This window comes from Hemitrygon akajei, chromosome 7 (assembly GCF_048418815.1).
Source record: "Hemitrygon akajei chromosome 7, sHemAka1.3, whole genome shotgun sequence".
NCBI lineage: Eukaryota > Metazoa > Chordata > Chondrichthyes > Myliobatiformes > Dasyatidae > Hemitrygon > Hemitrygon akajei.
This window is the reverse complement of record NC_133130.1, coordinates 102,291,555-102,309,809: the sequence shown is the minus strand read 5'-3', so window position 1 is coordinate 102,309,809 and position 18,255 is coordinate 102,291,555.

The window sequence follows — 18,255 nt, the reverse complement described above, 5'->3', positions numbered from 1 at the left end:
CCAGATTTGAGTTTTCCCTTTAACTGGGTTTATACTTTCAATCCCAACTCCTCCTCAAAATGCCTCTGCTGCTTTGACACTAATTGATCACCTCGAGATGCCCATTCCAATCCTGCATTTCACTTCTCAGTTTGGTATAACTTCACTACAATTTAGAACTTTTAACTTGATTTTGGCCTTTTTGATAATATGCTGCATGATTACAGCTTCCACATTATATATTGCAGTTTTCCACTGCCTCCATTTGACCAGGTTCATTCCCTGAAACCCTTTATATATCTAATTGACTTTTTATCATCCTTGTGCCTCAAGTCCCTAATGTATCTGTGTCTACCGCCTTCCCTGGTGGTGTACTTCATCCTCTTACCTCTCTCTGTTTAAACATAAAACTTAACCCTGACATTCCCCTTCCCCTATACTTTTCTCCAAACACCTTAAAGTTATGTCCCTTCATAATTAGCTATTTCTGCCCACTCTTATCTATGCCTCTCATCATCTTCTACACCTCAGTCAGGTCACCTTTCATCCTCCTCCACTCAAAAGAGAAAAGCCTTAGCTCTTTTAACCTATCCACATAGTCCTCTAATCCAGGCAGCAGCGTTGTAAATTTTTTCTGTACCATGTGGAAAGTTTTCATGTCCTTCCTATTATAAAGTGTTTTGAATGGGGTTACTTCAAGTGATTAATGCAATAGACACCTTGCTGTAGGAAAGAGTACATTACACAAGCACATGAGAAACTGCAGTGTCCGCACATGAAGTAATTAAACAGTGGTGTTTCCTGAAAACGGCAGAATATCAAGGGATACCTCTTCTTCGTATTGGACAATGGGATTTAATTTTATATCATAGAATTGCCACAGCATAGAAGTCAGTAATTTGTCCCATCAAATCAATGCCCATACAGGCCCTTCGGCCCACAAAGCTGTGCCGAACATGTCCCTACCTTATTACTTTTGGAACTTACTACCTTAGAACTTGGCTTTACCCAGAGCCCTCTATTTTTCTAAGCTTCATGTAGCCATCCAGGAGTCTCATAAAAGAACCTATCATTTCTGCCTCCATCATCGTCGCTGGCAGCCCATTCCATACACTCTGCGTAAAAAAAAAAAACTTACCCCTGACATCTCCTCTGTACCTACTTCCAAGCACCTTAAAAATATGCCCTTTCGTGCTAACCATTTCAGCCCTGGGGAAAATCCTCTGACTGTCCACACAATCAATGCCTCTCATTATCTTGTACACCTCTATCAGGTCACTTTTCATCCGCTGTCACTCCAAGGAGAAAAGGCCGAGTTCACTCAACCTATTCTCATAAGGCATGCTCCCCAGTCCAGGCAACATACTTGTAAATGTCCTCTGCACCCTTTCTATGGTTTCCATGTCCTTTCTGTAGTGAGGCAACCAGAATTGAGCACAGTACACCAAATGGGGTCTGACCAGGGTCTTGTATAACTGCAACATTACCTCTCGGTTCTTAAACTTGCAGTCTCTGGTGAATAAAATCGATGATCTCAGAGCCATGGTGCTAAATCAGAGGGACATTAGGACCGCATGTGTCCTTTGTTTCACAGAAGCCTTGTTAACCCCTGCTGTACCAGAGGCAGTGATTCAGATCGACAGGTTTACTATACATCTTCAGGATAGACCTATAGAGGCTCTTAAAAGCAGAAGTGCAGGAGCATGCCTCATGATCAACTCCTGGTGCACCAGTGCTGTCCCAACTCATTATCTTCCTCCTTTTTAAATTCTCAAATGAATCAGAATCAGGTTTAATATTACTAGCATATTTCATGAAATATGTTATTTTGCTGCAGCAATACATTGCATTACATAACAAAAAATTCTATAATTTTAAATTAATGCAAAAAGAAAGCAAAAAATAGTGAGGTAGTGTTCATTGTCCATTCACAAATCTGGTGGCAGTGGGGAAGAAGCTCCCTTGATGGTAGCAATGAGAAGAGGGCATGTCCTGGGTGATGGGAGCCCTTAATGGTGGATGTCACCCTTCTGAGGCAACACCTTTTGAAGGTTTCCTCAATGTTGGGGAAGCTAGTGCCCAGCAAATTAGCAACTTTGCAGCTTTTTCTGTCCCTGTGCAGTGGCCCTCCATATCAGATGGTGATGCAGCCAATTAGAATGCTTGTGCTATTTTACTTATCATCACTGATTCTGTTTCCACTTCTTTGTACAGTGAGTTTAGATCATAAATAACCCGAGTTCAAAAGTAAAGTTCTTTACATCCCCCTATGTGTCTTCATTGCATAATTTTGCTTGTGCATTCCTGGTCCTCAATGCAGCTGCCAATGGGAACACACACACAATGCTGGAAGAACTCAGCAGGCCAGGCAGCATCAATGGAGAGGAATAAAGAGTAAAAGTTTTGGACCAAGAATCTTCATCAGGACTGGAAAGGAAGAGGGAAGAAGCTGGAATAAGAAGGTGGGGGTGGGAAAGGAGTACAAGCTGGAAAGTGATGGGGAAGGGGGATGAAGTATGAATCTGGGATGTGATGGGTGGAAGAGGTGAAGAGTTGAGGAAGAAGTGGAGTGTGGACCATGGGAGAAAGGAAAGGAGGAGGGGCACCAGAGGGAGAAGATAGGCAGGTGAGCAGAAGAGAAGGGCTAAATGGGGAGCCGGAATGGAAAAAGAGAGAAAGGGGAAGAGGGCAAAATTAACAGAAATTAGAGAAATTAATGTCAATGCTGTCAGGTTGGCGACTACCAGACAGAATATGCAATGTTGCTCCTCCAACTTAAGAGTGGCCTCTCATGGCAGTAGAGGCAACTATAGACTGACATGTGGGAATGGCAATGTGGAGTTAAAATGGTTAGTTACCATGAAATCTTGCCTATTGCAGACAGTGCAAAAACACTCAACAAATGTTGTGTCTCACCAATGTAGTTTTGGCCGCACTGGAACACTGGATACAGTAGATGACCCCGACAGACTTACAGGTGAAGTTTTGCCTCAACTGCAGGACTCTTTAGGGCCCTAAATGGAGGTGAAGGAAGAGATGAATAGGCAAGTGTAGCAGTCGTGCCACTTGCAGGGATAAATGCCAGTAAGGAGATTAGTGGGGAGGGGCAAATGGACAGAGGAATTATTGAGAACTTGACCCTTGTGGCAAGTGGAGAAGGTAAAAATGTACGTTATGATGAAAGGATCCCATTGAAGATGGCAGAAGTTGCAAAGAATGATGTGCTGGATGTGGAAGCTCGTGAAGTGGCAGGTAAAGACAAGGTAACAGGGCAGCAGAAAGATGGGAAGAGGGAAGATATCTGGGAAATGGAGGAGATGCAAGTGAAGGAATGCTAGAGGAAGGAAAATGTGTTCTTTGAAGAATGAAGATATCTCAGATGTTCTGGAAAGGAAAGCTTCATTCTGAGAACGTAATAAAGACAAAGGAACTGAGACGAGGGAATGGCATTTTTACAAGTGACAGGGTGGGAAGAGGTATAGTCAAGATAGTTACGAAAGTCAGTAAGTTCACAACAGTTATCAGTGGACAGACTGTCTCTAGAGATGGAAATCAAGAAAGGGGAGAGTGAATTTAAGGGTAGGGTGAATGTTGATAAAATTGATGAGCTGGGCATGGGTGCATGAAGCAGCACCAATGCAGTGCAAAAAGTCGGAGAACATGACCAGGGAAAGCTTGGAACATGGACTTTACACATTGTCGACAAAAAGGCAAGCATAACTGGGGCACGTGTTAATGGGAATAATTTTCTTCCACCTAAACCAATCGCACTCCTCCATCAAATCTCTCCACTTTTTTGAGCCACAGAGAATGTCTCCACGTTGGCTGAAATAATTAATGTATGAATAAGTAGACAAAACTGGTTAAATGTTAATCCTAGAGCAGTGCATCTAACAGTATAAGATTCTGTCCACTCTACCCGTATTTAGAACTCCAGTCCAAAGAACAACTGGTAATTGCAGCTCTCCTGACCCACAACAACATGATTGGCTCTTATCTGTCCTTCAGTGAGCCCTCTTTGTACAACAATTAGAATGAAACAGTAGAATGAAACCTGGCCTTGACATCACTGGACAGGATGTCTAAATAGTTGTCAGTCAGACTTAGTCAAACAATAGGATAGCATAGGGCCACTTTCAGGATCATACCTGACTGGCAATGTGTCTGAGTACATCCTGATCCACCAGAGAAGGTATTGCTATAGTGAGTAACCTCTGAATCTCCGTTGGCCCTAAACGAAGGAACACTTAGCAATCCTCATAGAGGGATGAGAAGTGGAGAGAGTGAGCAGATTCAAGTTCCTGGGTGTCACGATCTCTGAGTATCTAAACTGGTCCCGACATATCGATGCAGTTATAAGGAAGGCAAGACAGTGACTACATTAGGAGTTTGAAGTGATTTGGTATGTCAACAAATACACTCAAAAAGTTTAGTAGATGTACAGTGGAGAGCATTCTGACAGGCTGCATCACTATCTGGTATGGGGGGTGGGGGTGGGGGGGCTACTTCACAGGACCAAAAGAAGCTGTAGAGGGTTGAAAATCTAGTCAGTTCCATCTTGGGTACTAGCCTACAAAGAACCCAGGACGTCTTCAAGGAGTGGTGTCTCAGAAAGGCAGCATCCATTATTAAGGACCTCAAGCACCCAGGGCTTTATAGGAAGGACCTCATTATAGGAAGGATGTGGAAGCTATGGAGAAGGTGCAGAGGAGATTTACCAGAATGTTGCCTGGTTTGGAGAACAAGTCATATGAAGCAAGGTTAGCAGAGCTGGGACTTTTCTCTTTGGAGCATAGAAGAATGATAGAGGTCTACAAGATTATGAGAGGCATAGATAGGGTGGATAGTCAGTACCGGTTTCCCAGGGTACCAACAGCAAACACAAGAGAGCGTATTTACAAAATTAAGGGAGGGAAGTTTAGGGGAGACATCAGGGGTAAGTTTTTTACACAAAGAGTTGTGAGTGCCTGGAATGACTTGCCAGGGATGTTGGTGGAGGCTAAAACATTAGGGGTATTTAAAAACCTCTTGGACAGCAACATGGATGAAAGAAAAATGGAGGGTTATGGGGTAGTGTGGGTTTAGTACTTTTTTTTAAGGATTATATGGGTCGGCACAACATGGAGGGCTGAAGGGCCTGTACTGTGCTGTAGTGTTCTATGATTCTATGGCATGCCCTTTTCTCACTGTTACAATCAGGTAGGAGATACAGAAGCCTGAAGGTACACACTCAGCGATTCAGGAACAGCTTCTTCCCCTCTGCCATCCGATTCCTAAATGGACATTGAACCCATGAACACTACCTCACTTTTTAAAATATATAGTATTTCTGTTTTTTGCACGATTTTTAATCTATTCAATATATGTACACTGTAATTTATTTATTTTTTATTATTATTTTATTTTGTGTTTGTTTCCTTCTATATTATGTATTGCATTGAACTGCTGTTGCTAAGTTAACAAATCTCATGACACATGCCGGTGATGATAAGCCTGATTCTGATTCTGACACCATTAGGTCAGTGGCATTAGGTCGACTGTGGATAAGGAAAGTTCAGGTTTGTGGCAAGTAACAAATGAAGGATAAAACTTTACACCTTATCCTCTCCAACCCATTTGTGGCTGATGCATCTAACCATCAGTGTTAGTAAGAGATGACCCCTGCAATGTCATATCTTTGCAGCTCTATGTGTTTAATGGCACTGCAACTAGTTAAATAAGAATAGATTTGGCAAGTCAAAGGTACAATGCATGGGTGAAAGGTCATTTCCTTTCGGTAGAGAAGGCTAGATATATACAAAATGATGAGGATGGAGATAGGGTAAATAATAGGAATCACAAGGAGTGATGGTCAATAAATGACCATCTAATGACTACTACATTACAAAAATATGTATATATGAGAATAAAATCGACTTTGACTTTGTAAAGGGAAAACTCTCTGATTGGGCCCCAATCAGAACCCAAATCCTTGAATGCCCATTTCCTCCATAGATTCTGCATGACCTGCTGAGTCCCTCCAACACCTGATTTTTTTTAGCTGTGGAATTTAAATTCAGTTTATAACTGGAGTTTAAAAAGGAGAAAAATTACCACTCTTGGTGATTAAGATACCAGATTGCCACAAATGGGGAGGTTATTTACTTAAGTATTTATTGAGCTACAGTGTGGACTAAGCCCTTTGAGTTATGCCACTCACCAACCTCTGGACAATTTACAATGACCAATTAACCTACTAATGAGACATCTTTGGACTGTTCACAGAGTCCTTGCAGATGATATCGGAATTGAATTCTGATCTCAGAAACCCTAAGCTGTAACTGCTACGCTACTGGATACCCAATTTGTGACCATAACACATAGGAGTAGAATTAAGCCATTTGGCCCATCGAGTCTGTTCCACCATTCCATCATGGCTGATCCAATTTTCCTCTCAGCCCCGATCTCCTGCCTTCTCCCCGTATGTCTTCATGCCCTGACCAATCAAAAATATGTTGGCCAGAAGAAACTACAGTCTGATCAATGACGGGGAAGTAGACAAGTCTTCGTTTCCCATTTTGTGGACTCTGAACTGATTCTTGCTCTTGGATAATCTAATCAGAGCAATTGACTGTGGACACAAGAAGCTACCTGCTAAACCTGAGACCATTCTCAGACAAGTACAGTCGGCCCTCCTTATCCGCGGGGGATTGGTTCCCAGACCCCCCACAGATACCAAAAACGCAGATGCTCAAGTCCCTTATTTAACCTGAATCAGTGCGGTGGTCTTTAGGACCCAGCGGAACCCTGGACTTTATTTGACATGTTCAGTGCGGTGGACATTAGGACCCAATGTAGCTCTGAATCCGCGGTGTTTCTATTCACGAAAATAATCACGATCACAATTGAAAATAAGGTGGAAGTAATAAAGCGATCGGAAAGAGGTGAAACGCCATCGCTCATTGGAAAAGCATTAGGCTACAGTCGGTCAACGATTGGAACAATTTTAATGGAGCATGTGAGAGGCCCTGCTCTGATGAAAGCTACAATTATTACTAAGCAACGCAGTGGTTTAATTATTGAAATACGTATGTTTTTTAAGTGTTTTATATGCATAGAAAGATAAAATATGTACTATATACTAAGAAAAACGTTGGACCAACTGACGCTAAATAATACCGGATGTATCTGTTCTGACCTCAAATCTGACTTAAAGACTAACTCATTATGAATGGAACTCATTCATAACCAAGGGACTGCCTGTACTTTTCAGTCATTTCTAGATTACTTATAATACCTAATACAATGTAAATGCTATGTAAATAATAGTTGTTATACTGTATTGTTTAGGGAATAATGACAAGAAAAAAATAGTCTGTACATGCTCAAACAACAAGTGCTGGAGAGAGAACTTCTGGGTTTTCCCGATCCGCGGTTGGTTGAATCCGCGCATGTGGAATCCGCGGATAAGGAGGGCCGACTGTAGCTATTTGTTATGTCAAATGCCAGACCTACCAAAGAAGCAATCTCACACACAAAATGCTGGTAGAACACAGCAGGCTAGGCAGCATCTATAGGGAGAAGCACTGTCGACGTTTTGGGCCGAGACCCTTCGTCAACCCAATCTGGAATCTCATTAGACTCTGTCTCCGTCCCCCCCCCCAGTGGACCAGATAATTTTGAAAACGCTGGTTTCGCATAAAAATGATAGGCATCCACACTATGCGTTTTAAAAAATATCTCTGTGATATTTCGGCAAATCTCCTTCTACTGCGCATGCACAGGACACATCTACCGAAAACAAGCAAAATGCTTGGTGTCGAATCTCACCATGAAAGACAGTGCGTGTTTGTTCAGTTACAGACTAGAAAACGACGGACAGCTGTTGGCTCTCACGAAGGAGAACTTAAAAGTAAAAACAAATACTGGTGTGTATGGAGGCATCTGACAGGGGGTTCACAGACAGTATGATCTGGCTGACGACAAACATTGAAAAACTGACTAACTCTGTTGTATTAATAAAGCCCCTTGTTAAATGTATAAAACATGTCTGCATCAGTATGATCTTGTACTTCCATACAATGTTACATTAGGCTGTTACACATCTATTGTCAGAGAAGTACTTGCATAAATAGGTAAACCACCTTCATACAAGCAAGGACAGAAAACAGGGCAAAGTGAGTATACTTATTTATTCAGTAAGTTATGGGTCAAAGTATTTGGAGAGTACATTTCTAACTGTTCTGGCTTCAGTCTTGTTGCCGTCTGTTCTGAAATTGTTAGGTTGCATTCAAGAAAACAATGAAATGGCGCGCTGCTGTCACCATCTGTTTCGGCACATCATGACAGCATTTCCAGAAATCTCTGGTTACCCCATCCACACTGCTCCGGCCAAGCGGCGTTTTCAAAATTACACACTTTGAAAATCTGAAAATCTCCTGTTTCGGGGGACGAAAACACCGTTTTAGTGTTGACAGAGGGTAAAAACGAAAAGAAAAAGCTTCGGTTATGGATTTATCCAGTGTAATGTGGACATAGCCTCAGTTAACTGATTTGGACCAGTCAGAATGGGCAGAGCCATGGCACAATGTTGATTGTATCCCTGTACAATAACCAGTGAGAAGGTGACCTTGAGCCAGTGGGATGGAGATATAATAGTTCAACTGATGACGAACACTATACGAGTCAAGAGCTCCAAATACACAGGGGCGATAGCTCTCCAGCAGCCAGAGACCAACCATCGTAGATAAGGAGGACCCCATGGACACGTGGAGATTGGGACCACGAGGAACACCTGGTCAACATAGACTCCTTTCCTGGGTAATACCTTTTCTCTTCATTGACTGTTCACGGAGGGTCAGGGATTCTAGTAGGCTACACACAGGTAGATAGTTTGTGAACCTACGTGGTTTTTAGTTCAAACAATAAAAGATACTTGTCGATAAATACAGATTCTCTGTGCCTCACTGATCATTATTACAAGGGGCGATCCTTGTAACAAATGTATCAGGTCAGTCAGCGATAGGAGCAGGCTACAGTGACGAGGTTCCTTGCAGGTCAACATGCTTGTTTAAAAATACAGAAGGGACAAGTGGGGCAGCCATTGTTGGGAGTAGGCCAGTGGTGAGAGTTGGAGTGTCCAGTTTTACCTTAGAAGAGGCTCAGCTCGCAAGAGGCATCAGCTCTGGGCAAGTTTCTGTTAAGGTTCCTTTTTTATTTCTCTTACCGTACCTCGTTGTGTATTCTTCATGTGGATATGGAGTCCTGGGAGACCCAGAATCTCCCAGAAAACTACATATGCGTGGTGCATCCAGCTGCAGCTCATTGAAGGTCGTGTTAGGGACCTGGAGCAGCAGCTGGATGACCTTCGGCTTGTATGGGAGAGTGAGGAGATCATCGATCAGAGTTACAGGGAAGTAGTCACCCCGAAGTTGCAGGAGACAAGTAGCTGGGTGACTGTCTGAAGAAATGAAAATGTGAATAAGAAGTTAGCACAGACCACCCTGTGGTCATTCCCCTCAATGATAAGTATAGCATTTTGGATACTTTTGTGGAGGATGACCTCCCAGGGGAATGCCAGGGAGACCAGGTTACTGGCACTGAGCATGGGTCTGTGGTGCAGTAAGGAAAGCGGGAGAAGAGAAGAGCAATCGTGATAAGGGACTCAATGGTCAGGAGAACGGACAGGAGATTCTGTGGACATGAACAGGACATCCGAAAGGTATGCTGCCTCCCAGCTGCCAGGGTCATCAATCATAACATTTGGGAGAGGGAGGGGGAGCAGCCAGATATCTTGGTACATGTTGGTACCAATGACATAGGAAGGAAAAGCTAAGAGGTCCTGAAGAAAGAGAGCTAAGCAGAAAGCTGAGAAGCAGGAATTCCGGGGTAGTAATTATTGGATTGCTGCCTGTGCCACATGCTAGTGAGGGTAGAAACAGGATGATTTGGTAGATAAATAATTTGGCAGTAGCTGGAGGTGGAGTGAAGTCAAAATGGTGCTAAACGGCGACTCCTTTTCTTTCCATCTTTGGAAACAGCTCTATTTCTATCTTTGATATCTCATTTTTTCCTTTTCAAGGTTCATTTGAAGATCCTGACCTGGAGTTACATGCTGACTTCGGTTCTTTGCGGGAATGGGACCTGCTCTCAGGGCCTCACAACTGCCCGCTTTTTGATATCCCAAGGACTAACGCACCTTCAGGGTTCTGGAATTTCTTAGTTCTGGGGACGTGCTGATTCTAGGCCGGTGCCTCGACTGAACTCAAAACATTGGTTAACGGCCAGGGGCTCTGTGTCCGGAGAGCTGCGCCTTTTTGGTGCCAACTCTCTGGGCGCAGACTTTTAATATTGTAAATCAGAGAGTTGTTTGTTATGTCTCCTCTCTTGCTGTGAAATGGGGGTAAGAGAGAGAGCCTGTGGTATGTTGAATTACCGAGTGAACAAGTAGTCTTTAGGGTACTGCAAGTCTTTGTCTTTATTGATGCTTTGCTGCATGCTTGAGTGCTTAGTGGAGGGTGCTGATGCTTATTAGAGGGAGGGGGGAGAGAGAGATAGATTCTTTAATCATTGGGATCTCTTCTGGGAGAGGTATGACAGGATAGGACGAATGGTAAAAAAGCAAAGACAGCGTGCAGTCACAGACTGTCAGGAAGGGCAGACAGATGATAGGACAGAATTGCAGCCATTAGGGACGTAAAATCAAAAAGGGCAGCAAATACAGTATTCAAAATGTTATATCTCATTACACGGAATACAAGATATAAGGTGGATGGTCTTGTTGTATTATTACTGATTGTCAGGTATGATGTTGTGGCCATCACTGAATCATGGCATCAAATCAGTAGAAAGATGTGATGTAGGATCAGAAGATGTTGAATCCTTGTGGGTTAAGTTAAGAAACTGCAAGATTGAAAGGACACTGGTGGCAGTTGTATGCATTAGCTGGGATGTGGACCACAGATTACAACAGGAGATTAGAAAAGGTGTGTCAAAGGGGCAATGTTATAGTCATGGGAGATTTCAACATGCAGATCAATGGGGAAAATCAGGATGGTAATGGATCTCAAGAGAGTGAATTTTTTGAAAGCCTATGTGAAGGCTTTTTAGAGCAGTTTGTCATTGACCCTACTAGGGCTATATTGGATTGGGTGTTATGTAATGAACTGGAGTTGATTAGGGAGCTTAAAGGAGGCAGGGATCCAATATGATTGAGTTTAACTTGGAGTGATATTTGCAATTTTCCAGTCCTCTGGAACTATTCCGGAATCTAGTGATTCGAGAAAGATCATTACTAATGCCTCCAAGATCTCTTCAGGAGAGGGAAGGGCAAGAGTCAAATACTAGAAAGTATCCCTATGGCTGCCCCCTTAACAATAAGTACTCCTGTTTGAGTACTTTGGGTTGGGGGTGGGGACAACCAATCTGGGGAAAGCAATCTGGCACAGAATCTGGCCCTGTGGCTCAGAAGAATAAGGAAAGGAAGAGGATAGCAGCAGTGATAGGGGGTCAGATGAGCGATTCTGTGGATGCAGGAAAAAAACACAGATGGTAGTTTGCCTTCCAGGTTGTTTCTGATTGCATCCATGGTATCCTGAAGTGGGAAGGTGAACAGCCAGAGGTCGTGGTACATATTGGTACCAACAACATAGGTAGGAAAAGGGAGGAGGTCCTAAAAACAGACTACAGGGAGTTAGGAAGGAAGTTGAAAGCAGTTTCTCAAAGGTAGTAATCTTGGGATTACTGCCTGTGCCATGTGACAGTATAGGAATAGAATGAGGTGGAGGATAAATGCATGGCTGAGGGATTGAAGCAGGGAGCAGGGATTCAGATTTCTGGATTGTTGGGACCTCTTTTGGGGCAGGCATGACCTGTACGAAAAGGATGGGTTGCACTTGAATCCCAGGGGAACCAATATCCTGGCAGGGATATTGGGGAGAGTTTAAACTAGAATTACTGGGGACTGGGACCCAAACTGAAGAGACAGAGGAAAGGGAGGTTGTTTCACAAATAGAGAAAGCTTGGAGACAATGCGAAAGGCAGGATAAGCAGGTGATAGAGAAGGGATGGTTTGAGATGTGTTTATTTTAATGCAAGAAGCATCATGAACAAAGCGGATGAGCTTAGAGTGTGGATGAATGCCTGTCATTATCTTGTACATCTCTATCAGGTGCATCATCGTGTGGATAGTCAGAAGCTTTTTCCCAGGGCTGAAATGGCTAGCATGAGAGGGCACAATTTTAAGGTGCTTGGAAGTAGGTACAGAGGGGATATCAGGGATAAGTTTTTTACGCAGAGAGTGGTGAGTGCGTGGAATGGGCTGCCAGCGACAGTGGTGGAGGCAGATATGATAGGGTCTTTTAAGAGACTCCTGGTCAGGTATACGGAGCTCAGAAAAATAGAGGTTAACCCTAGGTAATTTCTCAGGTAAGGACATGTTTGGCACAGCTTTGTGGGTCGAAGGGCCTGTATTATGCTGTAGGTTTTCTATGTTTTCTAAATTGGGAACAGATGTTCTCAGGGAAATGTACAGCAGAAATGTGGCAAATGTTCAGGGGATATTTTTGTGGGGTTCTGCATAAGTACATTCCAAAAAGACAGGGAAAGGATGGTAGGGTACAGGAACTATGGTGTACAAAGGCTGTTGAAAATCTAGTCAAGAAGAAAAGAAAAGCTTACGAAAGGTTCAAAAAACTAGATAGAGATCTAGAAAATTATAAGGCTAGCAGAAAGGAGCTTAAGAATGAAATTAGGAGAGCCAGAAGGGGCTATGAGAAGGCCTTGGTGAGCAGGATTAAAGAAAACCCCAAGGCATTTTACAAGTATGTGAAGAGCAAGGGGATAAGACGGAAGAGAATAGGTCCAATCAAATGAGATGGTGGAAATGTGTGTATGGAACTGGAGGAGATAGCTGAAGTACTTAATGAATACTTTGCTTGAGTATTCACTGTGGAAAAGGATCTTAGTGATTGTAGGGATGACTTACAGCGGATTGAAAAACTTGAGCATGCAGACATTAAGAAAGAGGATGTGCTGGAGCTTTTGGAAAGCACCAAGTTGGATAAGTCTCTGGGACTGGACAAGATGTACTCCAGGCTACTGTGGCAGGCGAGGGAGGAGATGACTGAGCCTCTGACAATGATCTTTGGATCACCAATGGGGATGGGGAGATTCCGGAGGATTGGAGGGTACCGGATGTTGTCCCCTTATTGAAGAAAGTTAGTAGAGATAGCCCAGGAAATTATAGACCAGTGAGTCTTACTTCAGTGGTTGGTAAATTGATGGAGAAGATCCTGAGAGGCAGGATTTATGAACTTTGGGAGAGGCATAATATGATTAGGAATAGTCAGCATGGTTTTGTCAAAGGCAGGTTGTGCCTTATGAGCCTGATTGAATTTCTTGAGGATGTGACTAAACACATGATGAAGGAAGAACAGTAGGTGTAGTGTATATGGATTTCAGCAAGGCATTTGATAAGGTACCCCATGCAAGGCCTATTGAGAAAGCAAGGAGGCATGGGATCCAAAGGGACCTTGCTCTGTGGATCCATAATTGGCTTGCTCACAGAAGGCAAAGAGTGGTTGTAGATGGGCCATATTCTGCATGGAGGTCGGTGACCAGTGGTGTTCTGCAGGGATCTGTTTTGGGACCCCTACTCTTTGTGATTTTTATAAATGACCTAGATGAGGAAGTGGAGGGATGGGTTGGTAGATTTGCTGATGACACAAAGGATAGTGTGGAGGACTGTACAGCGGGACATCGATAGGATGCAAAACTGGGCTGAGAAGTGGCAGATGCAGTTCAACCCAGATAAGTGTGAGGTGGTTCATTTTGCTAGGTCAAATATGATGGCAGAATATAGTATTAATGGTAAAACTCTTGACAGTATGGAGGATCAGAGGGATCTTGGTGTCTGAGTCCATAGGATGCTCAAAGCTGCTGCACAGGTTGACATTATGGCTAAGAAGGCATATGGTGCATTGGCCTTCATTAATCATGGGATTTTAGTTTTGGAGCTGAGAGGTAATGTTCTAGCTATATAGGACCCTGGTCAGACCCCACTTGGAGTACTGTGCTCAGTTCAGGTCACCTCACTACAGAAAGGATGTGGAAACTATAGAAAGTGTGCAGAGATTTACAAGGATGTTGCCTGGATTGGGGAGCATGCCTTATAAGAATAGGTTGAGTGATCTCAGCCTTTTCTCCTTGGAGTGATGGTGGATGAGAGGTGACCTGATAGAGGTATATAAGATGATGAGGGGCATTGATCGTGTGGATAGTCAGAGGCTTTTTCCCAGGGCTGAAATGGTTGCCTCAAGAGGACACAGGTTTAAGGTGCTGGGGAGTAGGTACAGAGGAGATGTCAGGGGTAAGTTTTTAACTCAGAGAGTGCTGAGTACATGGAACGGGCTGCCTGCAGCGGTGGTGGAGGTGGATACAATAGGATCTTGGATAGGTACATGGAGCTCAGAAAAATAGAGGGCTATGTGTAACTCTAGGTAATTTATAAAATAAGTACATGTTCAGCACGACATTGTGAGCCGAAGTGCTTGTTTTGTACTGTAGGTTTTCTATGTTTTATATGAAATCAGTAGTTTTTGAAATACTCAGAAACCCTGTCTGGCACCAGCAATTATTGGTCAAAATCACTACAATCACATTTTTCCCCCATTCTGATGTTTGGTCTGAACAACAACTGAACCTCTTGATCATATAACCATATAACAATTACAGCATGGAAATAGGCCATCTTGGCCCTTCTAGTCCATGCCAACGCTTACACTCACCTAGTCCCACTGGCCTGCACTCAGCCCATAACCCTTCCATTCCTTTCCTGTCCATATACCTATCCAATTTTACTTTAAATGACAATACCGAACCTGCCTCTGCCACTTCTACTGGAAGCTCATTCCACACAGCTACCCCTCTCTGAGTAAAGAAATTCCCCCTCATGTTACCCTTGAACTTTTGCCCCCGATTCTCAAATCATGTCCTCATGTCTGCATGCTTTTATGCAATGAGTTGCTGCCACATGATTGGCTGATGAGATATTTGCATTAATGAGCAGGTGTAAAGTTTACCTAATAGTGGGCAATCAGTAGAGATTCTGTTATGTTGAGGTTCATAACTGTGTGAATGTAGAATGCTTGGTGTTCTTGAGGCCTAGAGAGGTAACGTCCTTGGGAAGTGCCATTGTGAATAGCAAGTATTCAGAACAGTCAAACTAATATTGTGTCTAATGTTTAGGTGAATACCATACACAGTAAATAGCATCTTCCTTCAAATGTAAATGACTGGAGAAGATTATTTTTCACCTGCTTTTAAAATAATCCAGATGAAGAAGGAATTAGCATTGGAAAAAAACATGCTGATGGGCTTCAGCAAGACAGGATAGTGGAAATAAACTTAGATATAGAGTCATAAAGCACGAATCAGCTCCTTTGGCCTGTCTCATAGGTGCCAAACTGTTAATCTGCCCGTTATGTATTTTAAACATTGTTTAAAATTGTTTAACATTGTTTTAAATGTTGGAATTAAACCCACATCTGTTGGCAGCTCATTTCACACTCTTGGCATCTTCTGAATGAAGAATTTCTCCCTCATATTCTCCTTAAACAATTCAGTTTCCACCCTTTACCCATGACCTCTATTGGTAGTCTCACCCAACCTGCTTGCCTTTACCCGATCTATCTCTCACCATTTTGTATACCTCTATCAAATCTCCTACGCTCCATTGAATAAACTCCGAACCTATTCAACCTTTCCCTATTACCCAGGTTCTCAAGACCTGGCAACATCCTTGTAAATTTTCTCTGCGCTCTTTCAATCTTATTGACGTTTTTCCTGTAGGTACTGTAGGCAACCAAAACTATGCACAATACTCTAAGTTAGGCCTCACCAAAGTCTTATACAAAGGCTTATACCTAGGGCAGTTGCAGATATTTTATATCATGCAGACCAGTCCTCTCAATCTTGACCTCCCAATCTATTTCATACAGGTTGAGTACCCTTTATCCAAAATTCCAAAATCTGAAAAGCAACAAAATCCAAAATCCAAGACATGATGTCACAAATGGTCCCCCACGAGAGACTCATCCCGAAAGTCATGAGGCATGAGATCAGTGGAACATTGGCTGTTTGGATAAAAAAAATTGGCTTACAGGAAGAAAGCAGAGGGTAGTTGTGGAAGGAAAGTATTCTGCCTGGAGGTCGGTGACTAGTGGAGTGCCACAAGGATCTGACCTGGGACCCCTGCTCTTTGTGATTTTTATAAATAACCTGGATGAAGAGGCGGAAGGATGGGTGAGTAAGTTTACGAGTGACACGAAGGTTGGAGGAGTTGTGGATGGAGCTGTAGGTTGTCAAAGGTTACAAGAGGATATAGACAGGAATTGGGCAGAAAAGTGGCAGATGGAGTTCAATCCGGATAAGTGTGAGGTGATGCATTTTGGAAGGACAAACCAGAAGGCTGAGTATAGGGTTAATGGTCAGTTACTTAAGAGTGTGGATGAACAGAGGGACCTAGGGGTTCAAATCCATACATCCCTCAAGGTCGCTGCACAGGTTGATAGGATAGTTAAGAAGGCCTATGGGATGCTAGGCTTCATTAACAGGGGGACTGAGTTCAAGAGTAGAGAGGTCATGTTGCAGCTCTACAAATCTCTGGTGAGACCGCACTTAGAGTATTGCGTTCAGTTCTGGTCACTTTATTATAGGAAGGATGTGGAAGCTATGGAGAGGGTGCAGAGAAGATTTATCAGGATGTTGCCTGGATTGGAAAACAAGTCTTATGGAGTTTAGAAGGATGAGAGGGGACTTGATAGAGGTCTACAAGATTATGAGAGGCATAGATAGGGTGGATAGCCAGTACCTGTTTCCCAGGGCATGAATAGCAAACACCAGAGGGCATATGTACAAAGTTAAGGGAGGGAAGTTTCGGGGAGACATCAGGGGTAAGTTTTTTACAAAGGGGGTTGTGGGTGCCTGGAATGACTTGCCAGAAATGGTGGTGGAGGCTAAAATATTGGGGGTATTTAGGAATCTGTTGGACAGGCACATGGATGAAAGAAAATGGGGTAGTGTGGGTTTAGTACTTTTTTTAAGGAATATATGGGTTGGCACAACATCGAGGGCTGAAGGGCCTGAACTGTGCTGTAGTCTTCTAGTGTCTAAATGGAAAATTCTGCAAGAAACTGGGAAGATTCCCATGTGATACACAGATCTCTGTGTACCACAATTATGAGAAATGACCTGATGTATGCAATGAAAAATGGTAAAAAATGAATGAAGCAAAAAAGGAAGATCTCAATTGTGAATTGAAAGAATGCATTTATCAGCGTCAGCGTGAACATAAGCTGCTTAACAGTGTGCTGATTATGAAACAAGCAAAGATCTATCACAATGAACTGAAAATTGAGGATAATTGTGAAGCTGATTGCAGAAATTTAAGAAAAAGCATGGCATTACATTTTTAAAGATTTGTGAAAAGTATTTGTTGATCAGGAAGCATCAGAGAAATTCATTGATGTATTTGCCAAGATTGTCACGATGGACAAGTGTAAGACAAAGACTGCTTTCTGGTAGCATATAAATTCAGAGTTGGGAATCATGGTGATCCCAAGCTATCACATTACAATTTCCAAAATCCAAGCATTTCGATTAGAAGGTCCTCAACCTATATGATCATGCACCTTATTGCTTACTGGCACTGCACTTTAACCTGCACCCTACTGTTTACCTGCACCATATTGTTTACCTGCCCCATATTGTTTACTTGTCCCATGTTGTTTATCTGCCCATATTGTTTACCTGCACCCTATTGTTATATGGTGCAAGTCCTCACAGAAGTGTTGCCACACGGGGCACTGCTTGATAGACGGAAGTGGTGCACTTTCAAAAGATCTAGAGCGGGAGTTTGTAGGACGGGAGCCAATATGGTGAAGTGGGGTTTAAAGACTAGCGAATCACATGAGTGTGGCGAAAGGGTGCAAAACATTGAACAAATTCTGCGCAACTGCCCACTCTCACCTGATTTAGCTGACACTGACCTGCTCAGCATCAACCAAACAACACTAGAGTGGCTGGCTGTCTGGTGTGACAAGCTATGATGATGATTGTTTACCTGCACCCTATAAGGAAGGGAGTCCATGGCTCAATTGAAGAAGTTATCCAAGTATTGTCAGTTCAGTAATGGTCACTGAGAGATCATTTAGTTTGTGAAATCTTTCAAAAATGGTTCCTAACTGAAGTGTAACTTACATTTTAAGAGCAGTTGAAATTGCTTTATCAATGGAAACA